Source organism: Symphalangus syndactylus, chromosome 18, assembly GCF_028878055.3.
Source record: "Symphalangus syndactylus isolate Jambi chromosome 18, NHGRI_mSymSyn1-v2.1_pri, whole genome shotgun sequence".
NCBI classification, from domain to species: domain Eukaryota; kingdom Metazoa; phylum Chordata; class Mammalia; order Primates; family Hylobatidae; genus Symphalangus; species Symphalangus syndactylus.
In genome coordinates this window covers 105,164,799-105,189,690 of record NC_072440.2, presented here as the reverse complement: position 1 = coordinate 105,189,690, position 24,892 = coordinate 105,164,799, and positions in this window count along the sequence as shown.

Genomic DNA, 24,892 nt, shown 5'->3' with positions numbered 1-24,892 from the left:
TTGTGTGTGTTATTTCTAGCTCCACTCCTAATATGCCCTTCTTTATTTTCTCTACCCAAGGGTCATAATCACCCTTTAGAATGGAATTTGAAGGTGATTGTCTTTGTGAAGCACCTAATCCCTATCTCTCCTGCACATTCACCACCAAGCATGGCCCACAGCAGGGCTCTCATCTGTTTCCTCACCTGTCTTGCCCACCACTGTGTAAGAGCCCCACCCATTGCAGACAGAGGCGCTAAACCACAAACAGCAGGTTCTTTAAATATTTCTCAATTTCATTCTACTTCAAGTCAAGTAATCCTGGTAGCATTAATGACTGCGGAAGACAAAATAACCCAGTTCCTGTATCCAAGAAGCAGATTTTAATCGACAAGCTGACACGTTCCCATATGGAGATCATCTGACGTAGAATGAAAATGAGCAATGGCATAGCACTTTACAACATGACCTGGTTTGATTCGCACCAGGTGTAAGAATCACATAATACTATTATTACTGCTTCACAAATGAGGAAACTCTCATACAAAGGAAGTAAGAGGCTTTTTCAAGGTGCCACAATTATTGGCCAATAGTCTTAATTAAGAATTCAATTTTGACTATTCTACTCCAAATACTATGTGCTTTCCTCAACACATGCCCTTGACCAAAATGAATGGTGCAAATGACTTTCATAGGAGTCTCTGAAAGAAGGAGTGCTTGCTTTTGCCCATTGGTTAGAGAAGGCTTCTTGGAGAAGGTACTACTTGAGATGCCCCTGGAAGAAGAAAATAAATATTTGATCAATGAAGTAAAAGTGAAGACCATCCTGTAGAGGGAGGAAAGAGTGAACATGTGCATTTGTGGTATAAATTTCTGGCTGGGAATGACTTCAGAAAGCTGTAGGTGCTTGTTGAAATTTTAACTCACCTAGAAGACAATAGGAGCATTAATGACTTTAGAGTAAGACAATACAGAGATGAATGTGATATAAGAAATGTCCCACTTTAGAGGTGATGTTGAGTGGATGAATTGTTGAAAGTTCCTGAAGGTAAGGTAACCAGTTAGGAAATTTGCATAGCTTCAGGTGTGCTACTGTCTCTGACAAACCCTGAATGTCTCCTATAGAGTGCATTGGCAATCATTTTATTTAGAGAAGCAGCCATTGTATTACATCCACATAAATCTTTGATATTTGACAAGAGATAATATTACTGATTCAATAGAAAATGTGGTTTGGTCTGCTTGATAAGTCACAACCAATAATGTCTGAGCGCCTACTGTATACCCAGCACCTACTGTATCCTTTAGCTGCGGAAGATGCCACACTAAGCAATACAAAATTGCCTGAATGCAGCTTCAATCCTACCATTCAATGTGCTCCCAATACAGATAGTAGGCACTTAGTGAAAAAGAGACATTCTTTTTTGAGGGGAGATGGCAAGAAGGGCAAAAAAAGAGAGGCTGGTCTTGAAAAGCAAATGCCTCATTTTAGCAGTTTATGCCTCAGTGAACTGGGATGAAGCTATAAATGGCTTTATTCTTGAAACAGCCTAAAGGAATTCAGTTGAATAGAAACCTTTCTTTTTCTTGTTCCCGTGGGCAGCTGGATGAAAAGTTTGAGGCTTTATTGTTGTTGAGAACACTGGTCATTTTCATCAAATTATTCAGAATTTTCTGGTCTCCCAAGGAAATGCCTAAGCAGGAAGCAGGTACTAGAGCAAAATTTTTTCTAAATTTAAAATAAACCCAGAGGGTTTTGTGCCAAATAATCACCAGCTGCTGTGAGATCAATGTGTGTAGAATTATTAACAGGAAGCAAATTACTAACTACAACCTTTGGAGAAAATTTGTCTCAGGCAAGAACTTTCTTTGAAGGATTGCACCCAGCATGAAAACATTTAATTTCCCCACAGTCACTCCACAGGGACCCACCAAGGGTGCCATTGGCAATAAACAAGAAGATGCTGGCTGCAAAGCTTTGGAATTACTAACCTGAAATACAGAGAGGGAAGTTGTAGTGTAGAAAAAGTGAAGTTTATCAATAATACCTTTAAGCCTTTGTATAGGAACACTAGATTAAAACTTTTATAAGCAGGCTGGGTGCGGTGGCTCATGCCTGTAATCCCAGCACTTTGGGAGGCTGAGGTGGGTGGACCACGAGGTCAGGGGTTCGAGACCAGCCTGACCAACATGGTGAAACCCTGTCTCTACTAAAAATACAAAAATTAGCTGGGCGTGGTGGTGGGCGCCTGTAATCCCAGCTGCTCAGGAGGCTGAGGCAGGAGAATTGCTTGAACCTGGGAGGCGGAGATTGCAGTGAGCCGAGATAGTGCCATTGCACTCCAGCCCGGGCGACAGAGCGAGACTCCGTCTCAAAACAAAAAATAAAACAAAAAAAAAACTTTTATAAGCAGGCACCTGTCTTCGACCCTGATATCTCATGCACAATAGGTCCTAAATAAATGCTTACTGTCATTTGTTGGATGATCCACACCATTAAACTCATGCAGGGTTATTGCTACCAGAGACCCCGTGGACCACCTAAATGATGTTTGTTTTTTATCCAGAGACATACTGGCCTGATGTTGGGCCCAAACTAGTTAGTGACCTAGTAAGGAACTAGAGTACAGACCTTCAGGGAAAGGTACATTGTTCACTCTATCTCATCAAAAAGGGTCTAAAACCCCTGATACATCCCAATCAATCTCTTTTTCAATTTTTTTTTTTTTATTTATGAGGCAGAGTATCGCTCTGTCGCCCAGGCTGGAGTACAGTGGCATGATCTGGGCTCACTGCAACCTCTGCCTCTGGGGTTCAAGCGATTCTCATGCCTTAGCCTCCCAAGTAGCTGGGATTGCAGGCACCTGCCCCCAGGCCCAGGTAATTTTTTGTGTTTTTAGTAGAGATGGGGTTTTACCATGTTGGCCAGGCTGGTCTCAAACTCCCGGCCTCCAGTGATTCACCTGCCTCTGCCTCCAAAAGTTCTGGGATTACAGGTGTGAGCCACCGTGCCTGGCCTCAATCAATCTTTAATTTATTAAAAAATTAGACACTAAATCCACAAAAGCCTTACAGAAAAGCAGCTAGAGAGGTGGCTGAATATCCCAAGCCTCTTGTCTGATCTCATCCTGACTCTGTAGATCACCAAGATTGTGTTCACAGAATCAGCTGGTAATAAATAAACAGCTGTTGAGGAAGTGGCAAAATACTCAGCCCTGAAGTGTCTCAAATGCTTCCAGCAACATAGTGAGTTACTGCGTTAGCATACAGCCTGCAGAAAAAGGACAAGACCACGGGGCACCTGACTTCAGTTGGAAAAAGGCATCACGTATAAAAAAGTACATCTGCTGTAGACTCAGGTTCAGGTTGTGGCACTGGAATTTATTAACTGCTTAATTTTTTTTTTTTTTTTTGAGACAGACTTTCACTCTTCTTGCCCAGGCTGGAGTGAAATGGCATGGTCTTGGCTCAGTGCAACCTCTGCCTCCTAGGTTCAAGCAATTCTCCTGTCTCAGCCTCCTAAGTAGCTGGGATTACAGGCATGTGCCACCACGCCTGGCTAATTTTTGTATTGAGTAGAGACGAGGTTTCACTATGTTGGCCAGGCTGGTCTTGAACTCCTGACCTCAGGTAATCCACCGGCCTCGGCCTCACAAAGTGCTGGGATTACAGGTGTGAGCCACCACACCTGGCCAAACTGCTTAATCTTTTTTTTTTTTTTTTTTTTTTTGAGACGGAGTCTAGCTCTGTTGTCCAGGCTGGAGTGCAGTGGTGCTATCTCAGTTCACGGCAGGCTCTGCCTCCTGGGTTCATGCTGTTCTCCTGCGTCAGTCTCCCGAGTAGCTGGGACTACAGGCACCCGCCACTGCTTAATTGTAAGCAAAGTACTCAATCTTTGAGTTGTATTGTTCTAACTGGGGAAACAATACCTTGAGAGAACTCACATTCCCCATAAAGAGACTGATCCGTACACACAAAATTACAAATTCAAACACCAAATTCAATATTAGAGCTATATTTAAGATACTATGATAGTGTTGGTGATGGCTGTACAAGGGAGAATGTCATAGAATTGAAGGGATCTGGGCTGAGTTTGAGGAATGGGTAAGGCTTTACAGGAGAACTGGCAAAGATGTGTCCTCCAGGCAGAGGACACTTCATGAGCAAATTGAGATAAGAAAGGAAGGCAGCAACCCAAGCACGGTGAGAAGATTAACGTGAGGGCCAGTGTTGTGGGGAGATGAGGGAGAGCAATCTGCTGGCAACAGATCATGGTTGCAGATCAGGTGGCAGATCATGGTTGACGTTTTCTATGCAATGGATTTTGGCTTTAGGCTGTATTTCCTAGGGCAATTTTAATAAGGCACAAACAAATTTGGATTCCATAAGGCTGACACCAGCAGCAATGTGGACAATGGCTTTGACAAAGGAATAGGAGGGGTAGGGCAAATAGGTAGATGCTGTTGGTGTCTTCTAAAGTGGGTATGAAGGTCAGCAGTAAAGGATAGCAGTCCAGATAGGCTAGGGGATACCACGAGTATAAAGTAACCACAGATTCCAGGGTCGTGAAACGCCACTGGCTTATTCCTTTCTAGTACTCGATGTTCCTCTCAGGTCAGCTGATAGTGTTGCTGTATTCTCAGGCCTCCAGGCCAACCTCTGCATGTCATTTGTTGGCAGCCATGTTAGAGAAAATGGAGAAAAGCCATATGGCCACACCTGACCTTGGTATTGGGATAAGCAATCCCTCAATAAGAATGAAACCTGGATATTGGTGAAGAATGGTAGAGTGATGGCGGTAACCAATAAGATGGTGACTTTGAGGAGACAAGCTTTCCAGTACTGTGTGGGCAACCACACACAGAGTCAAGGATCTTACGTACCTGGACTGTATTTAATTTTTCTTTTTTTTTTTGGTAAGTCTTATCATAAAACTACAGGGTCATGGGTGCAGGTTCGAACATGTAGATGTTAAAAACAAGTAAGTAGAATAAAAAGGTTGGTTCTCTCCTTTTATCAATGTTTTAGTTTTATTACAGTAAAGAGGAAAAACTGGCCATCCGTCCTGACTATCTCTATGAAATAGGGGTTTCACACCCATTCTGCTGGTGGCAGGGATTTTTTTTCCCCACCCATCTATTGATGCCAGATAAGTTTGGCCTCAGTCCCTGGATTTGGTTTTGTACTTTTCTGGCTATTTGACAAAGTCTGTAGTTGAAAAAGATCTGGAGACCAAGATCACAGAGTGACTTTTCTGATTTCTGTGCAAGTGTGTTTTAAGAGCTCATCCGAGGAGAGATTAAACCCACGTAGACTGTGAAAGAAGATGTTTCTCAGAAGGTTGATGTCATTTTGCCTTGTCCACGAGATAGATGGAGGCAGCATTTTTTTTTCATATTTTTCTAATTAAGAATAAGTACAGGATGATGAGTTGAGTTAGAATCAAATCCTCTGAATCCAGTTCCCCTAAGACACACCAAGGCCAGCAGGTGAAGGAGTACTGGGTACCACCTGTGTGCACCTGTGTGTTTTTCACTTTCATGTTCAGAAGAATTGTTGTTGCCATTCTTGACCAGCAGTTATAATCACCTGTGGGGTTCACTATTAGGCTATTTTTTTTTTTTTTTTTTTTTTTTTCAAATACAGTGCACCTATCCAATCTTAAAATTGGGGTAAGTAAGCAAAAGATAGTATTAGTTTATATCAAATGGGGATGGGACTTGAGAATCAGGGAGACTGGGGTTGAAGTGTCATGATTTAGAATCAGAATTGGTGACTAGGCTGTGCTGAGTTCAAGACAAACAGCAAAAAGTGGGCCAGACTTTCAGATATAGCTCAAGTAAGTATCACCTTGGAGACAAAGTAGAGATAAAGGACGCTAATGTTTCCGTTAGGCAATTGTCAGCTCCCATCTCATAAAGGCTGGCTGTAAAGTGAGTGAGGAATCTGAAGTGGACACCACTAACTGTGTGGCTGGCCTCGAGGGAGTAGACTTCTACATTTCAAATCAGAGGAGATATTCTTCATATTTTAAAATGTGTTTCAACATGTCATTATGTTGAAAAAAGGAACTTTCCTCTTTGAAACCAGTAAAATAATTTTGAGAAAGAATTGTTATTTTATAAAAACACACTTTTAGTTATTTAGAATTTGAGGACCGCTAAGAATATTTTCACAGATCCCCGAGTTTCCCAGATGCCATATTAAGGTGGAGAAGTTCAGCAAATAGGTTTTGTGGTGGTTAGTTTCAAGTGTTAGCTTGGCTAGGCTAGTTATTTATTCATAGACTAATCTAAGAGTTTCCGTGAAGGTATTTTGAAGATGTGTTTAACACCTACAATCAGTTGACTTTAGAGAAAAGAGATTACCCATGATTATCTAGGTGTGCTTCACCCAGTCATTGGGAAACTCTGAAGAGCACAAACTGAGAAGTGATGTTGCCACGAGCCGAGGGACACCAGCAGTCCCCAGGAGCCAGCAAAGGCAAGCAGAGCTTCTTCAGTGGAAACTTCAGAGGGAGAGAGGCACTGCTGGCATCTTGATTTCGGGCTTCTGGTTTCCAGAAATGTGAGAGAATACATTTCTGTTGTTTTAGGCCACCAAGTTTGCAGCAATTTGTTATGGCAGCCCTAGCAAACTAACACATTATTCTCCGACAGTTATGAATTGGATAGGGAGTGATGCTATGCATTCCTGATAGGGAATATATAGGTATTTTGTTCTAATATTGAAGAATGATTTTGAGCTAGTCTTGGATGACCCAGAAGAACAGCACGAACAGGATGAAGTATTAGTCCACCACATTAAATGCTACTTAACATGCAATACATAAGATAATAAGAGGTACATTTGTGCACCCCCAGGTCTGAGGGTAAGGATTCCTTTGAAGAAAATAGGTATTTCCAATATCTGGCATTCAAGAACACTGTAAATTCAAGGCTAAACATAAAGGCATGGCTAGTAAAGACAGATTTCTTTCCCTGAATACTGGACTCTTTTGAATTTTGAGGCCCCTGGCAGTTGTTGGGGACTTGGCACTGCATAAATGGAAGTAGGTTGTGAAATGGATAAATGTTTAGCCTGTTAAGGATTTAATGTGATTGTTTAAGTCTTACTTAATAGTCTTCGTAAATATTTATGTTGTACCTCACTATTTTTAAGACTTCATTAAAATTTTGGTAACAGAGAGATCTCCAGGCCTGGCTAAAATGGAGTAACGGAGACCAGATTACCTTGCCACTTAAAACTATCATAAAAACCAGGAAGCATATGTGAAGGAACTATTTCCAAGACATTAAGTATCAGGTGGTAAGTGCAGGAATTCCTGAGAGATGGAAAACAAGTTAAGCAAGCCCCGTGATTTCCCTAGCTTAATGTCTTGAGGGAATTTCCAGGCCATGGTGCATAGTGCAGAATCTGGCAAAATCCCTGAGATGAGAATATGGAGCTCAGAGCCCAGGGACAGTGAGGCAGCAAGAATTGGAAGGACAGAATACCAAAGAAGAAAGAGCTACATACAGGAAAACTTCAGAAATCTGCAGAGGGTCCTCCTTGAATATTACTTAGAGAATTCAGTGCATGTGAAGGAAGTACCTGAGGCTAAGGAAAGAATCACCTGAGAGTATTAGAGAGAATATTGCCCTGTTATAACACAGTGCTGAGAACAGTGGCTTTTCCCACCTGCCAGACTGGAAATTCTCATAATTCATGAGATACCGGGTATAATGCTCAGAATGGTGGTATCTCAATAGTGGGGAATAATTAACTTGAGATTAAATACTGCTCTGGTACACTCTAATAAATCTTAAAATCAAGAATTAAAAATATCCAACTGTTTTCAAATAATTTAACAGCATCTCAGGGGGAAAATCCTCTAGAATATTTATAGGAAAGAAAATATATCTAGCCACTAATGAGATAAAATCACAATGATTGGCATCAAATAAAAAATTACCGGGCCCTCAAAGAAGCAGGAAAGCAGAAAGATAAATCAACAAATCAAAAATGATCCAGAATTGACTCAGATGCTAGAATTAGAAAAAGGGGGCATTAAAATAGTTATAATTATTTATCATAATTTCATTTATAGTGGAATAAAATATAGGAAAAAATATAAATACAACTTATCCAGATGAAAGCTACATTATCTGAGATGAAAAATACACTAAATGAAATTAACAGTAGTTTAGACATTATAAAAGGAAAGACTAGTGAGGTTGGTGACGTAAAAACAGATGAATAAAAATAAATTGCAGAGAGGAAATAAAAATGAAAAGAGCATCAATGAGCTGAGGGACAACTTCAGGTGGTCTAATATACATGTAATTACATTTTCCAAAGGAAAAGGGAAATGGAAGGGTGGGTATTTGAACCAATAAAAGGAGTTTTATTTTCAATGATTTTTGCAAAGCTGAACTATAGATCACTGTATGCAAGAAGCTTAATGTAGCATAAGTACAAGATAGATGAAGAAAACTACATCAAGGTCCATTGCAATTAAATTTCCAAAAACTAGTAATAAAGAGAAAATGTTAAAAAGAAGCCAGAATAATAAAATACATGCTACATACATAGAAACACAAGATAGGGATGCCAGCACGCCTCTCATCAGAAAGAATACAAAAAAAAAAAAAGAGTGGGGCATCATTTTCAAAGCATTGAAGAAAAACACCTGTCAGTCTAGAATTATATACACAATAAAAATATCTTTCAAAAGTGAAGGTGAAGTAAGAAAATTTTTAGACATACAAAAGTTGACAGAATCTATCACCGAAAGACCTGTATTATTTCCTTCTTCAGGCATACTGAAAATAACACTGGATGAAATATGCACCTACTCAAAGGAATAAGGGGCACTTGGAATGGTAACTACATGGGTAAAAAATATAAGGTTGTTTTCTTATTATTTAAATATATTTAAAATGTTCCTGACTGTTTAAATAAAAGTATGATTATATTATAGAAGTTATAACATACATGAGTAAAATGTACAACAAGAAAAATGGAGGTTTGGAAGGGATACTGTACAAGTTATGATTCTAGGGCTTGTGTACTACACTAAAAGTAGTATAAATAACCTAAAGTAGATTGTGATGTGTAAAAGATATATATTATAAATCCTAAAGCAACCACTAAATAACTAAACTAAAAGTCATAGCAAATAAAGTAGATTAAAGGAAATTATTTAAAATTTAATCAAAATAATGCAGAAGAAGAGGAACAAAGAGATGAACCAAATAGAAAACAAATAGCAAAATAATAAACTTAAACCAAATGGTAGCAAAAATCCCATTAAGTGTAAATGGTCTAAACAACCTAATTAAAAGACAGAGATTGTCAGATTGAATTGAAAAGCAAGATTTAGATATATACTGCAGCACTTTTAGTACCTCAATACGCTTGAATGTAAAGATACAAGTAGATTAAAATGACAAGATTAGAAATAGTTATAAAAGAAAGTTGGAGTAACTATACTATCATTCAAATTATATTTCAGAGAGGAAATACATGTTACCAGAAATGAAGAATATTTTTTCAGAACAAAAAGGGAGTGAATTTATCAATAGGTATAATAGTTATAATGGTTCACTTACCTAACAAAAAGCTTCAAAAATGTATACAAAAGCTGAAAGAATTGCAAGAAGAAATAGACTAATTAGCAATCATTGTTGGAGATTTCAATTCTTCCTCTTTTAAAAGCTGAGAGAAGTAGATGTGAAATCAGCAAGAATATATTCATCTTCCAAATTATCTGATTTCATGGACAAAATCATGTGGATATTAGGACTTTACAGACTAACTAGTGTTTTCTTTAACTGTGGAGGCTTTGTTTTGCACCAGAACAATTTTTTTCCCCTGACTCCAACAAAGAGCATTTATGGAGGGAGAATGCAAAGAGAACATATTTGTATCCAACCTTCCCAGGAGCATGTGAGGTTCACTGGCACATGAAGTAGCCCAAGGGTTTCATTCTGTCCTCATACAAAAAACCTGTTGCTAATTAAAGATTTAAGAAATACAGCTGGATAAGTAACATTAGCCCAGATGGCATTTCAGGAAACCTCTGGTGAGGCTTGAGGCAGACAGTAATTCTGCATGATTTATCACCCAGGTGGCGGTGTGGGATGATTGGCTCAGTATACCTCAGGTGGAAAAAGACATTCAAGAAGAGGACACTCAAGGTCAAGTAGAGCTTATAAACCCCATGAAATCATTCAGGAGCAAAATAACCTTTAGGTCTAACTCCTTTTGTCTGTGTCATGATGTGTTTGTTCAGTTTAGTAATTAAGAAATAGGGGCTCCTATTCATTAAGTGTCATTAGATTTTTATAGAATTTTTACCTATTTATATAATAATCAAATAAATTAAATGCATGCTTTAAGTTTTACTGTGTAAAATTTACTGTGCTAGATTCGTAGGAGATGCATTGGTGAAATATTTCCCAGAATGTGTTCCACAGAACTCTTAAATTTTATAGTGAATGATGGGTAATGTGTTAAGGAAAAAAAGGGTGAGTTTGTAGCTCAGGAAGTACTGTATAAAGAAGGTCACTTAGGTTTTGAATTTTTTTAATTAAAATTGTAGAACTACCAGAACTTGTAATAATTTAGGGAATAAAATGACTGTCTCTCCAAGCCTGGATGAATTGATTTTGATGTGAGAATTTCATAATACATTCTGGGATTCTTCCCTCTTGATAGAGGGACAAATATAATAGATGACTTCCTTTAACTTCTGGTCAATGAGTGGAAGCTTCATCTTGGCTGATGCTGTGGTTTAGAGAGTCCCTTATCGTGAGCAGCTCAACAAAAATCAGTGTCTTAGTCCATTTTGTGTTGTAATAAAGGAATACCTGAGGCTGGTTAGTTTATAAAGAAAAGAGGTTTATTTGGCATACAGTTTTGCAGACTGTACAAGGAGTGTGGAGCCAGCATCTGATTCTGGTGAACACCTCAGGAAGGTACTAATCATGGTGGAAGGTGCAGGAGAGCCAGCATGTCACATGGTAAGAGAGGGTAATGAGAGAAGAGGGAGGTGTCAGGCTCTTTCACAATCAGTTCTTGCTTGAACTAATAGAATGAGAAGTCACTCGTTACCACAAGGACAATACCAAGATGTTCATGAGGGATTTATTCCTCTGATCCAAATACATTCCACTAGGCCCCACATCCAACATTGGGGATCAAAGTTAAACATGAGATTTGGAAGGGATAAATATCCAAACTATAGCAATGAGTTTACAGTAATGTGACCTAAAGTTTGGCAATTTGAGTAATCTTCCTCGGTAAAAACATTTATAAATAATAATACATTTTTAGAACATTAGAGATTTAAGTCTCAATCTTTTTCAGAGCTATCTTTGGGCAATTGACCAAGTATGCTTACATAGAAATACTCTCTCACTGCAAATTGTCCTGTCTTCCACCCCACACACATACATACCTGAGAATATTCCTGGCAACTCTGAGTACTAATGGGGTGGAAGGAGGCAAGAAACTGAAGGACCCTCAGATTTCAGTTGCTTCAGGCTAAATACGTTTGAGTTGATGTCTCTGATCTCACACTCCTTCCTAGGGGAGGACCCTAATTCCCATGTCATTAATATAAGCAACACAGTTAAGTTTCTAATATGAAAAGATAAAGTTTTAAAATTACTAAATATATCTTTAAATTTGTAACAGTTGACAAGATGTCCTTCATTTAAAATAAATCATAACCTATTCTATTATAGTCTTATGAATTTCCTAGAAAAACATAGAAGCATATGTATAGTTGAAAAATTGGTAACCCTCTGATATGGTTTGGATCTATGTCCCCACCCAAATGTCTTGAATTGTAATTCCTATTGTTGGAGCTGGGGCCTGGTGGGAGGATATTGGATCATGGGGACAGATTTCTCATGAATGGTTTAGCATCCTCCCCTTGGTGCTGTCCTTGGATAGTGAGTGATTTCTTACCAGATCTGGTTGTTTAAAAGTGTGCGGCACCCCTCTCCTCATTCTGTCCCTCTCTCTTGCTCCTGCTTTTGCTGTGTAATGTGCCTGCCACAACTTTGCCTTTGGCCATGAGTAACAGCTTCCTGAGGCCTCCCCAGAAGATGAGCAATGTTGGTGCAATGCTTGTACAGCCTGCAGAACTGTGAGTCAATTAAACTTCTTTTCTTATTGATTACCCAGTCAAAGGTATTTCTTTTTAGTAATGCAAAAATGGTCTAATACACACTCTAATCAGGCCAACTGGTTGTCTGGAAATGGCCTATGTCTCTCCTGCCATGGTGGGGGCTATTGAATTTTAGATTTAAATTCACAAAACAAGCAATGTGTATTTCCCCTTTGCACAATGTTTAGCATAGTGCTAGACTAAATAATTGTTAAAAATATTGCAGAAGAAGCTGCTTTTTATCCAAGAATATATCAAACACATGGTATAGAGTTACAGAATAAATGGAGTGCTAATAATTTAGTTATATTTAGCTGAAATCGATTTGATGTTAACTGACTAAAATCGAATTGTCTCTAAAGGAAGTCAATGAAAATAATTAAGGAAGACTCTGGGTGTTGAATTTCAGACTACAGTGGAGATTAGAAAAAAAAAATAAAAAAACTTAACCCATGCCTTAGATGACAAACAAATGATAAGTCCCTCTAAGTATTGGGGCAAGTAGGAGTGGACATCCAAGGGAGTGTAACTGGGAAAGACAGAATAAAATTATGCAAAGGAAAACTGAGCAAACGAAAACTAAAGCAATCTTAACAGTGAGGGCTATTAAACCATTGAAAATTCTCCCAAGGGAAGTGATGGAAACCTCCTTGCTTGAGTCATTTCAAAGTCGACAAAACAACGAAAAATACATGGAGGGAGGGATCCTGTAGTGTTGAGGAGCAGACTCGATGATTTCATAGTTCTTTTCTGTCTCTTATTTCCACGTTCTGTGAAATTGTATTGCAGCTAAGAAACATAAATCCTTCACTCCAACAGTATGTTTACAGAAAATTCATTTGAAGCACAAAGTTGAAAAGAAAAAAGAAAAAAAAAAACATGCATTTGAAAATTCTGTCGGTCCTTCACATTCTTTTTATAAACTTGTTTTTCAGATACGGTGTAACATTGGAATTTAAATTGAGTTTCGTGTTCCTTCCACTTAACGTGTAAGAATATCTATGACTTTAATTAATGAAGAATTCTAAAGTCAACTTGCATGTGTCCCAGTGTGTAATGGAATACTAGGAAAATTAAAGTTTGATGATTTCTTGAACAGCCCATGCCAACATCCAAAACAAGTACAGCTTAGAAAATACACATTAAACACCAAAAACTAATTTTAGCACAAAAGGAAAAGAAAGATACAATGACAGTAGAAATCTAAGGAAAAGTATATAAATGCATGTTTTTTTTTTTAAATGTCCTTGAATTTCCTTGCTGTATAATTCTTTCTTAGACATGTTAGAGCTGCTCTTATTAGCCAAGGGAATACTTGTGAGAAGAAACCTGCCTACATGCTGAAAACACAAGCTCACTACAATCGATATTGGGTTTTGACTTGAAGGTGTTTACTAGGAAGAACTCAGTGTGATTCCTCAATCAAGGACAAATTTATCATTACTTTTTAATTGTTACCTTAAACTATGTATTACAAATTACTGACATCGTACCAGAAATTATACTAAGCTATTTCCAAATGTAAAACTTTTATTTACCAATATATTGAGTCCATATTCTACACAATAAAATTTTTACAAAATTAACACTGCAAAATAATTTTTTAAAAAAAATAAGTTTGTTTGAATGATTTTAGATTTGCAGAAAAGCTGTTGAGTGAGTATGGGGTAGTACAGTTTCCCTACATCCATCATTCAGTTTTAGTTTCCCCTAACGTTATCATCTTACCTTACCGCTGTATGTTTGTTAAAAAAAAAAAATAAGTTAGTACAGGGAATATACTAATAAATAAGCTCCATCCTTTGATATCACCAGTTTTTCATTAATGCCCATTTCCTTTAGCAGAGTATAACCCAGGATCCCACGCTGCATTTAGTTGTCATGCTCCCTTAAGCCTCCTCTGGTCTGTGACAATTTCTCAGAATATCTTTGTTTTTGATGACCTTGATGGTTTTTTTTTTTTTTTTTTTTGAGACGGAGTCTCACTCTGTCGCCCAGGCTGGAGTGCAGTGGCGCAATCTCGGCTCACTGCAAGCTCCGCCTCCCGGGTTCACGCCATTCTCCTGCCTCAGCCTCTCCGAGTAGCTGGGACTACAGGCGCCCGCCACCATGCCCGGCTAATTTTTTTGTATTTTTAGTAGAGACGGGGTTTCACCGTGGTCTCGATCTCCTGACCTCGTGATCCGCCCGGATGACCTTGATGGTTTTGAGGAGTACTGGTCATCCATTTTGTAAAAGGCAGATGTATTGTCTCATGATTAGAGTTGGTCTTATCACGTCGTATCAGGGAATATTTGATTATCCACAGAACGTCATATGATTCAACCCCTTCACTCAGTTAAGGAGTTTTTGCCAAGTTCCTCCATTGTGAAGTTATAATTTTCTCTCTCCTTACTCTATTCTTGGAAGTAAGTTACCAAGGTCAGACCACTCCCAAGGGTGTGGGAGGTAGATTAAGCTGCGCTCCTTTTAGTGGAGCGTATCTACAGATGCAGCGTGAGGTTCTTATGTAAGGATGATGTGTCTCCTGTCATTTATTTACTTGAATATGCAATCATTTATGATTTATAAATCATAAATGAATTTATTCTATCCTATGGATTTATTTTATCCTATGGATTGTAATCCAATACTATATTATTTGTGTTGCTCAAATCAGTCTAGCTTTGGCAATGGGAGCTTTTTCATGTTGGCTCATGTATCCCTTTGATATGTCCCCATGTTTCATCTGTATGTATATGTACATGTATGCATGTACACACACACACACTCACACACACAAGTTAATACTTGATGTCTCTGACTCTAATCCAACACTCATCATGCATTCATTCCAGCTATTTCTTCTTGCTTACTGGTAACTTCCCTTTCCAACAGTGAGAAACTTGATTCCGACCATCCTCCATCTATTTCTTATTTGTTCAACCCCAGTATACATGCACAGCAGTTAAAGATTTATTAATCCATGCCATCATGAAAAGCAAACTTACAAATAGTCTTTGTCTTTAGCCTTATAATTTTCCGTTAAAACACAAACAAATAAAAACCAAATATTTCCAAGCTGACTTAGGTCAGCTCCTCCTCTTCTTCTCTGCAATGAAGTTATTCCTACATCTGTGATACAATTAGATTCATTTGGCATTTGATAGTCCATTCTTGGATTCCTTGACATCTGGTTTAATTGTGATTTCTTAGATTGCAAACATTGAAATTTACTCTTTGACATGTGCAGTCTATGACAGATGCATAGATTCTTGCATTCATCACTCCAGTACCACACACAAGTGCCAAAAAGGGGAAATAACTGACTTTCAGAGTCACTTCTTTTAACATTTTAGTGGTTTCCCTTGAGTTTGCAATATACATTTGCAATCAAAGTCCACTTTCAAATAACACTATACTGATTTATGGGAAATGCAAGTATCTTTTATAACAGAGTTCTCAATTCCTCCCTCTTGTTCCTTGTAATAGCTGTCATTCATTTCACTTATCCATAAGCTATAGTTACAGAACACATTCTTGCTATTATTTTAAACAAATTGTTATCTGCGAGAGCCATTAAAAATAAAAAAGATACTATTTTACCTTCATTTACTCCCCAAATGCTTTCCTTTTTTTCTTGTAGATCTGAGTTTCGGACCTGTATCATTTTCCCTCTCTGAAGATGTTCTTTTACCACTTCTTGCAAGGCAGCTCTACTGGTGATAAATTCCCTAAATTTTGTTTATTTTAGAAAGTCTATTTTTCTTTCAATTTTGGAGACTAACTGCATTGGATATAGAATTCTAGGTGAGTGGTTCTCTTCTTTCAAGACTAGATATTTCACTTCACTCTCTTCTTTGTTGCATGGTTTCTCAAAATAAGTCCAGTACAATTCTTGTCTTGGTTACTATCTCTATAGGTAAGTTTTTTTTTTTGTTTTATTTATTTATTTTTACCTCTGGCTTCTTTCAAGATTTTCTCTTCATCTTTCATTTTTTGTGGTTTAAATATGATATGCCTGGGTGATTTTTAAAAAATCTACTCTTCTCTGTGTTCTCTGAGCTTGGTGAACCTGTGGTTTAGTGTCTGACATTAATTTGAGAGAAATTCTCAGTCACTATTGCTGCAAATCTTTCTTATGTTCCTTTACCTTCTTCTCCTTCTGGTATGCCCATTTCATGTATGTTACACCTTTTCTGGCTGCCTGTGTTTCTTGGATATTCTGTCCCTTTTTTTTCCTCAGTCATTCTTCTTCTTTTTGCTTTTCAATTTGAGAAGTATCTTTTGACATATTTTCTAGCTTTCTGATTCTTTCCTTGGTCATGTCCAGTCTACTCATGAGCCCATCAAAAGCATTTTTCATTTCTATTACAGTGTTTTTGATTTCTACCCTTCATTCTCAGAGTTTCCATCTGTCTGCTTACACAAACCATCTGTTCTTGCAAGTTGTCCATTTTTTTCCATTAGAGCCCTTTGCATGTTAATTATTATTTTAAATCGCCAGTGTGATGATTCTAAAACTCTGCCATATCTGGTTCTGATGCTTGCTTTATTGCTTCACACTGTGTCTTTTTAATTATGCTTTTTTGGGTTACTTTTAGTTGTTTTTGTTGTTGTTGTTGCTTTTTGAGTTTTTTGTTGAAAGCTCAGCATGATTTACTGAGTGAAAGAAATTGGGGCAGATAGACCTTTGGTACGAGGTTTCATGTTTACCTGGCCATGAGTTAGACTGTTTATTGTTTGCTGTAGCTTTAGGTGTCAGAGGCTAAAATTTTTCTCTAGTGTCTTTGTTTTTGTCTTCTCTGTTGTCTGTATTTCTGTAAAGACTCCTTCTTAAATAAAATTTGAGCCTGGCAGTTCTTTTTAGCTGTAATCAACTGTTATTTTACCAGTGCCCAGTTGCTGTGTGGTAGGTCTCTGCCTTTGGTGAACCCAGGCTTCTGAGCTATGACCTTCACAGTTCAGTGAGGCTGTGATCAAACTCACCGTGGTTAAGCTCTGGTAAAATAGTTTCTTTCCAAGGCAGTCCTTTGTTAAAAGAAAAGAATGCTCTGTGCATATGTTAAAAGAAGAGAATGCTCTGTGCATATGTCCACTTCCCTGCTGAAATGAGGAGGAAATTTTTCTCAGATTGTTTATACCCTGATAACCTGGTAAGGTTCAGGAGGTAGAACTCATAGGTGTGGGTTCCACCTCTAAGACTAAGTCCTCCTGGAGGTTTTAATTCTCAACCTGGTCCACACTCAACTTCCAGCAATTTCACAATTACAATTCAAGATTTTCTATCCTGCTAGAATAATCAAGTATGTGAAATACACACATACCATTATTTATTATATGTGTATGTGTATTAAATACAGTGATATTTGAAATATTTTTGATATGCAATATATACATATATGTATACATACATCTATATACACTACTATATGTAATATTTATATATACATACCTACGTACAACTAATATATGTGATATTTATGCGCATATATATATATATATATATATATATAAACAATTTTTTTTGGAGACAGAGTCTTGCTCTGTTGCCCAAGCTTGAGTGCAGTAGTACTATCACTGCTTACTGCAGCCTTGACGTCCTGGGCTCAAGTCATCTTCCTGCTTCAGCCTCCTGAGTAGTTGAGACCACAGGCGCACACCACCATGCCCAGCTAAAATTGTTTTCTTTTTGGAGAGATGTGGTTTCACCATGTTGCTCAGGCTTGTCTCTAACTCCTGAGCTCAAGCAATCTGCTTGTCTTGGCCTCCCAATGTGCTGAGATTTGCTGTTGTGAGCCACCATGTCCAACCTGTATATTAACATTAAAACATATTTCCAGAAAAAGAAGAATAATTTCTGCAACAAAGGCTATGTACTTTTTGAAGTCTTTGGGTACATGTTCTATATCTCCTGCCCCTTCTCTCCTTTTATCATCTATATATGCTTTTGTCTCCTCCCCTTTCTATAATCCATTTTCCTAACAGCACTTTAAAAAGTTATAAAATTTTCTACCCCTGTAGTTATAACTGAAGTAAGTTGTCTCATTGCATATTTTAAAAAATAATTTACTCTTTCAGAGTCAAGGATATTCTTAACTTCACCTTCCATGCACCTTCATTCAAAGAAGGTGTATTATTTCTTCTGCTTTGTTCTCCTGCTAGCTGAGTGTTTGAAATGCGGGTAACTGCATATTGAAAAGCTGACCTATGATTCTGTGATTTTCTTTCTTTCTTTCCTGCCTCTTACATGAAAGCAGATAATAGAGGATCCCTGGCAGTAGACCATTCAGGTCCAATAATATGTCCATCTCATAATGCTCTTAGGCTATTGTGTTGCAGTAGATTTTTTAAAACTCTCCTTTCTAGAAATATTAATCAGATGCATATTCATAGTTTAACAAGCATAGCCATGTGAAATTTGAAAGAAGGGTGCTTGACCTGAAGGAAACTTCTGTACAATATGAAATGCAGCTCCACACTTTCAAAAGAGATTTAAACATATCCAACTTTCCTCATTTTACTCATTTAAAATTGGTGAAGAGAATGGAGGGAGCTGTCGTTTACTCTCTGGGCTGTAACTAATGCCCAATTTCAGAGCTGAAACTCCCCATCTATCTTTGTTCAACTTCAAAGGAGTTTGGAGGCAAGTAAAAGACTCTCTTCAGCTATGAGTCATGATACTCTCCTTTTTTCTCTTTACCAGTAAATACCAGTTCTCTCAGGCCCAGCTCTATCAAGGTCATGGATAGTCTGGAGGACTAATGAAGTCGGATGTGAAATGATATCATCAATACTACTGAATTATCCCTAAGAAAGGACATGACAATGCAACTTAAAGACAATCTATTTCAATCCTTTCAATTCACGTATGAGGAAAACGTAGACTTCATATTTCTCACTGCTTTGCCAACAGTACATAACTGGTTGATGGTAGAGAAAGAACAAGAAATAAGTTTCCCTAGCTCAGTTCAATATGGTTTCCATTTTACGTTCTGATTGATGGACTTACACACTGAGAATCACAGATAACTTGAAACTAATAAGATGAAACACTATATAAGGTAAGTTGTGTTTTTTTATAAGGTATACATTTTCCTCACAGAATATGCAAATACATTTAGGTCTTCATTTGATAGGATAAGCTGCCTTGAAACTCCTTTACATGTGGTAATCTGCCCCTACATCCTAGTAAAAAGTTCACTGTAAAATCTTTTTAAAAAGGCAAATGTGTAGGGACAATTTACCTCCCAGAAGGCTGTCACCCTGTGACTTGCCATATGGACCTAGGCTTTATACATCAAGATCCACTGCTATTTAATGAGTCACTGCCTTATCAGTATGCCAGAATGTTCAATACAGTAATTCCAAGAAAAATAAAGCTTATTTTTTTCCTGCATTTCTATTTTTAAAATCTCATTGCTTTTATTCTTCTACCCATCCATGTTTGTATTTTTTCTCATTTCATTATTATCTTTTTCCTTTTCTGATGGAACTCATGACATCTATGTGCCATATTTACAATGCCAAAAACATTACCTCCTTTATTTATCAAGTGATACCTATTGCATGACCAGCATCTGTTTTGGCTCTGTAGAGAGTAGACTTGAATGTAAAGCATCTTCCCTGTGTGAGATGTTCTGAAGGTGGCAGAGCAAGACTGCTGCCCTTGCCTGCTACTTGCAATGCCGAAGAACCTTGAGCATACTTAATCAGCACACGCTCTTCATTTCAAGTTCAGATGTGTCACCTCCCAACTAACAATATGTAAAACCACATTACAAGGTATGAAATACTTTATTTTCCTTAGAAGTTGTAATGTGATAACAATAGCAAGCATTTATCATGAGCTTAATTTATAACAGGTACTATGTGATAAGAGCTTTTAATCTTATCTGAACTTTTTATAGATAGGAAATCTTATCCCCTTTTACAGAACAGGAAACAGGACCACAAATAATTTGTGTGACTTACCCAAAGTCATACTACTTATGAATGAAACAACTAAAATTTGAATTCCAAAACTGCTTCATAAGAATTATGCTTCAATTGTGGCAAAATGAAACAAAATGAGAAACTCAAATGAACAAACCACATGTGGGGTTGAAGTTCAGTTCTATCCTCAGGTCAGTGACCCTGAACCAGTGTACATTTCTAAGTTGACTGTCAGTGGTTTTTTTTTTTCTTCAACAAAAACACAGCCATAGATTGGAAAACATTTATCTCCATTTATTTTTCACTTTATAATCCTCCATTTGGAAGTAGTAGGGTTTTGTACTGCATGGAAGAAAACAGAACTCATCTGCAAGATCTGGTTTTACTTAAGGTCACCGAGGAAAAGCAAGTGTGCAGAAGTAAGCCAATAGGTTTGGAGCAGAATAGCGAAAAGAGTTTCCTTGGACTAGACTGATGACAGGTAGATGGATGATGGAGAGATAGATATATAGATAATATGTAGATGAACAGATGATAGATGTTAGGTAGGTAAATAGATATATGATCTGTAGATGGACAGATAGATGTTAAGTAGACAGGTGGCAGATAGGTAGCTAGACGATAAATAGATACATAGATGATCAATTGATTGATTGATAAGTAATAGAGATATAGAGAGATAGATAGATGATAAACAATGATTTTCTCAGCTGGGGAAAAGAGTAACGCCTTTCAGCCTCATAGAAGTGAGGCTCAAAAGCTGTCTCCTGGTCATGGCCCAGAGAAGCTGTGGGACCTCAGGAATGATTGACAGATAGGTAGATAGATAGATAGATAGATAGATAGATAGATAGATAGATATACAGACAGATAATAGAGATATAGAGAGACAGGTAGTTAATAGACAGACAATGATTTTCCCAGTTGGGGCAGATAGTGATGCCTTTCAGCCTCATGGAAGTGGAGCTTGAAAGCTATTTCCTGGTGATGGTCCAGGGCAGCTGTGAGACCCCAGGAAAAAGTGCTTCTCAGGGAATAAAGGCATAAACAAATGGGACCATATCTGAAATGGTTTGGAGGCTTCCAAGAGATTCCCACAGAGATGCTGACCTGGTGGGCCACATTGACAAGGACAATGCCCGTCTCAGTGGTGCCTGTACAGTCAAATAGGCCCTGAGGCTGCCCAATATGGGATGCCAGCGGCTGGGGTGCATCCGTGGGAGGGAGGGCGAAAGGAATCCACAGGAATGACTAAAAATGACTTTCCTGCCAGCCCATCAGAATGGAACTTGGAATAAAAGACTCAGTTATGCATATACAATATGTTCTTCATTGTAGATGTGTTTTAAATACCTAACATGTGTCAGACACTAGAAACTCAGAGCCAATATAAATTATCCATAATGATTATGTAAATATTCATGTCATTGACATTTAAAGTAATTAACAATTTGTGTAAATATTGCGTTACCTCCATTTTATGCCAGAACTATATTGTAACCACTAAAACTAAAAAACAACAACAACAAACAAACAACTCTAGAACACAATACGGGAGGCAGTTTTTAGATGGAATCTTGACCTGCTTTCCCTGGTATGATAAATCTTGAGTATTGGGGGCCACAAACAGTAACAGAAAATGAAAAGTAGGAGAGAAGAAGGGTGCATGTGTTGTCAGCAGAGGGTATATCATAGTTACCAGCAGATTACGTGTTTTGGAAAGACACAACATGTTTCGTTTGTTTGTTTTTGTTTTTGTTTTTGTTTTGAGACAGCATCTCCCTCTGTCACCCAGGCTGGAGTGCAGTGGCGTGATCTTGGCTTACTACATCCTCCATCTCCTGGGTTCTAGCGATTCTCATGCCTCAGCCCCCCAAGTAGCTGAGATTACAGGCACATGCCACCATACCCTGCTAATTTTTGTATTTTAGTAGAGATGGGGTTTCACCAGGTTGACCAGGCTGGTCTGGAACTCCTGGCCTCAAGTGGTCCACCTGCCTCCACCTCCCAAAGTGCTGGGATTACAGAAACGAGCCGTGGCGCCCAGCCAGATACCAACATTTGTATATGCTACTCTATGTTCTGTGCCTGACATTGCAAATGAAATTGCTATAGATTTCCTGGACCTAGTCCCTGGAATTCATGGAGGAGTTGTGTCTTCGGGGTCAGCCTAGAAGCATCTGAGGCCATGAGTCTCTGAATACAGCCTCATGGTGATTTTATCAGAACTTACCTCCAATGGGCAGCATCACTATTGTCTAACAATCCATTTTACCAATATCTATAACATTTGTTTGCTAAGTAAAATTCAGTGCATGTGTTCATGCTTAGTAACTTATATACAAAAATCAAGATTTAAATATAATCAAATCATAGTGATTTAATCCAGTGGGATCAGTGACCTGGAAGAAGAAGATGGCAATAGAGGAAGCAAAAGCTGCTTCTTCCCTATTTCAAATGACAATACTAATAATTCCATACCTACAACTTCTTCTTACTTTCTTACCTACTTTCTTACTTCTCAAGGCATGACAGGTTGAACTGGTATGACTTATCATAAGTCCACTGCTTCACAGAATTATTTAGAGCAACACATTTTCTTGGAAGGCAAGGTCTTTGTCAGGAGCCCTGTGTGACGGGCACGAGCAGGGCTGCTTTTCTGAAGCAGAGGCAGGAGGCCGCTTCCCTCCTTCCTAGATGTTGCCAGCGTGCCTCCTTGGGATGGTCGGAGCTCTTTGGGGCATCTCACCACACTGCACCAGCCTCCATGCCCCTCGAGAGACGAGACTGTGAGGGCGCATTCGATCTCTCCAGCATGTACCTATTGCAGAGCACTGATTATTTCCTGACTTTACAGGGTGAAGAGGTAGAGTGAGTGGCCGAACTGAGGCTCAAGCCCAGTGGTCCTAACTCCCAGTGCTAGATTTTTCCCATGACATCAGAAATTTATCTCTGGATTTCAAATTGTGCATATCAAGGAATACATACATTTCCGAGGTTAAAAGTTGCACATGCTTGATCCAAATGTCAGTATAACTAAAAATATGAGGGTTATTTTCTAGTGATTTCAAAATCTCCTAATCCTTCTGTAGGAAAATATATTTACCCCAGCTAATACGACTCTGTCTCTCCACTATCATTACATTTCTTCAAAGCATTTCCAATAAGAACACTCCAAATTATCTCCCCTCAGCTAGTTCATCTGTGCAGTCAATAAGCAACATTTTATTGCTTTTATGAATTAAGCCCACTTTGCATCCAATCATTTTGCAAACATCTGTAGCAGGAACAGTCTAGGGAGCTTTTGAAAAATCAATCAGAGAGGAACAGCTTTCACTTCATGTGTTGGGCTTTTAAAAAAAAATTTTAATAAAGTATTTACACATGTTTGCTGTGCCTGAAATGGAAACACAGCAGCGCCGGCAGCCCCAGCACCGCAGTGGGAGGGTGAGAATGGTCAAAGCCCAGGCGGCTAGCTGGGGGCCATAGGGCCTTGTGTGGCTGCCAGGTGAAGACTGAGCAATAGCAGTGGCTGCCTGGGGTCAAGGACAGAGCTCACCCAACATTAGGTGGGGACATTTGCTCAAATAAATCTTGTGGAGTGGTTGAAGACACCCATTTTTTTCCCCTTTCTGACCTTTCTATGAGTTTTACATGTAAAGAGAAAAAAGAGGGAAAGGCTCAAGTATAACAAGGTACCGAGGTCTGATCTTTATAAATGAAATAAGTATGTGCCCTGTGTGCAGGGTTGAAAGGCTCCATGCTTACCTGATGTGGATTTCCAGAATCACTGAGGGTGTGAAGCAGGGGATGCTATAGAAAGGAGAGGAGACACTGAGATACTCAACTTAGGAGATATTGAGACTGAAATCTTAAGGCAGGGATTGTGAACCTCAGGACTTTCCAGAAGGAATTCTAAGGTCAGCTTGGATGCATTAGTTACTTCCAGAAAATCTGGAGTCTATTGATTTTTCGTCTGTTTTCCCTCTATTTGTGTTGCCTTTATAACATTTTATAATGAGATTTTAGAATCCGACATGTTTCTTGTGGTGTGTGGTTTTGAGAAATGTTTCCCCAGCGTGTGCCCCTGGATTATTTGATTCTGTATGTTTAAACTCCAGAGAGTGATTGTGGCTCAGCGTAGTGAAACGGGCAGGACAGGAGGGGACAGACACAGATGGCACATTTAACCACGGCGGCTGGGGCTAAGCTCAGCGGCAGCCAGCCATGGAACCAAAGGTGCTGAGGGCTGGAGGAAACCATTCTAATTGAAATCTCCCACTTTATTGGTGGGAATTTAAGGCTAGACATGTGAATGTTCTTAGTCAGAGAGAAAACCTCAAGAGATTATATGTCAGTGTGGGATTCTCTATCTGCTTTACTCTCTGTTTTCCTCTTTGTCTTTACCACTGATGGGTTGAAGGAGATTTTCTTTTAATCAGTACAGTGATCTTATTCCATGAGAGGCATTCCTTATTGATGAGAGGAAGACGTCTTGCATACAGTGAGCTTGTTTTAAAGAATAAGAGGATCCAGAACAAAATAGGATGTGGGATTTATCCACCTGGCAGAGGCAGCAACATTATGGGGCAAAGTCACATGTTCCAGAACTTAGCAGTGGTGGCGAGATGATGCTGGGAACCTGGAGAGGGTTGGGGGAAAGTACTGGTAGGAAGCCAAGAGAAGAGAGAGGCCAAGGTCCCCGTGCAAGATGCACCTGGCACTTTCTAAGACTAGCAAGGGGAAACGCTAAGAGGTAACCCTGAACCCACTCCCGACTCATCTAGGAATAAGGGACGGGCCCTTTCTGGTGAAAGATTGTTCTGCTTGTCTTTCCAC